The 1,671-nt window shown below is 50.4% G+C and overlaps 1 long non-coding RNA gene across 1 annotated transcript in view; it reads left to right on the plus strand.

The window, feature by feature from the left end:
• The window catches only part of LOC106724707, a 16,198-nt gene that overhangs the window by 5,653 nt on the left and 8,874 nt on the right, over nucleotides 1–1,671 (plus strand). Inside the window, exon 2 of the long non-coding RNA XR_001360550.1 lies at nucleotides 618–621. This is a non-coding gene — a long non-coding RNA (uncharacterized LOC106724707). The remainder of the gene's footprint in view (nucleotides 1–617; nucleotides 622–1,671) is intronic.

The following is a 1,671-nucleotide window of genomic DNA, read 5'->3' on the forward strand; positions in this document are numbered from 1 at the left end:
CCATCTTGGTTGGGTTGATTTGCATATAGTCACCCTGATTGGCTGGTGGGCGTGGCTTGGCGTAGTGGAGGTACGGTCAATTTGCATGTTTCTCTTTTATTAGATTAGATACTTTCTCCACTCTGGTCCATGTGCTGGGCTCTAGATCTGCAGTGAGCCAGCCGGAAGCGTTTCTGGAATTGAGGAGCGGATACTGACTGCAGAGGAGGGTGTCCCAGTGCAGGGGGTGGCTGAGGAGCCCCTGAAGGGCAGGTTAGGGGACTCAGGCGTGAAGGGAGGTTTGACAGAGAAAGTGCTGCCTCAGCCTGTCCAGTGAGGACATGGAGTTTAGGGCCATGGTGGAGAGGAGCGCTAGGGTGTGCAGGACTGATGGCGGCATGCGGCGCAGGAGTTAGAGGAGAAGGGCAGAGTTTCAGGGGAAGGCCCTAGGCCACCACGGAGGCCGATTGCAGCGGAGGGAGGGTGGTGAGGGCCCCCAGCATCTGAGCCAGAAGGGGTGGAAGGACGGGCAGCCCCCAGCATCTGAGCCGGAGGGGGGTGGAAGGACAAGCAGGCACCCAGCATCTGAGCCGGAGGTGGGTGGAAGGACAAGCAGGCCCCCAGCATCTGAGCCGGAGTGGGGTGGAAGGACGGGCAGGCCCCGGGGAGGAGAGGAATGGGTGCCGGTGGTCTTTGGAATCAGTGAGGAGTACGGGAGTTAGACTTTTGTGAATGCAGGGAGAAGGAATCATAGAATGCCTAAGGTTCTTGATCAGACCGTTGGTCTTGCATTTAATGAAATAAGGATTAAAGGAAAGAGCCAGGTTGGACTGACAAGAGGAATAAATTTTATTTTTAAAAATGTTTGATTGGCTGTGTTATCAGATACATTGAAGTCCGTTTAATATTTTAAGAGTTTACTTGAGCCAAAAACGATTCAAATCAGGCAGCATCCAGGGAGGCAGACAGAAAGGAACTCCGAGCAGGGTAACAAACAAAGACTTTCATAGGCAGAGGTCAGAGGTCACGGGAGCGAGGCTAGGGAGCTCCCTGGGCCAGTTTCCAGGGGCTGCCAGGGGATTCCTGGTGGGCTGTTAAAGATTCCTGCTGGGAGCCGAAAGTAATTCATTCGCAATTCGGTGATATGCGGCATACAATAAGCTACTCCATTTGGGGGCTTTTGTCCTGTTTTGTTAAAACCTGTGAGGCCTTGTCTCTAGTTCAGTGGTTCTCAACCTTCCTAATGCCACGACCCTTTAATACAGTTCCTCATGTTGTGGTGACCCCCAACCATAAAATTATTTTCATTGCTACTTCATAACTGTAATTTTGCTACTGTTATGAATCGTAATGTAAATATCTGATATGCAGGATGTATTTTCATTGTTACAAATTGAACATAATTAAAGCATAGTGATGAATCACAAAAACAATATGTAATTATATATGCGTTTTCCGATGGTCTTAGGCGACCCCTGTGTAAGGGTCATTCGACCCCCAAAGGGGTCGAGACCCACAGGTTGAGAACCGCTGCTCTAGTTAGAAGTAAATGTGAATATGAAGCTTAGGAGAGCGTGTAGGGCTGGTGGGAGACTTACATTCACAAGTAATGTCAGATGTGAGCACCAAGGCAGTGAATGCTCTCGAGAGGAGGAGCGGGAGGAAGAGAAGGAGGGGGAGGAGGAAGAAGGG

Source organism: Myotis brandtii, unplaced genomic scaffold (genome assembly GCF_000412655.1).
Source record: "Myotis brandtii unplaced genomic scaffold, ASM41265v1 scaffold1213, whole genome shotgun sequence".
Classification (NCBI taxonomy): Eukaryota; Metazoa; Chordata; class Mammalia; order Chiroptera; family Vespertilionidae; genus Myotis; species Myotis brandtii.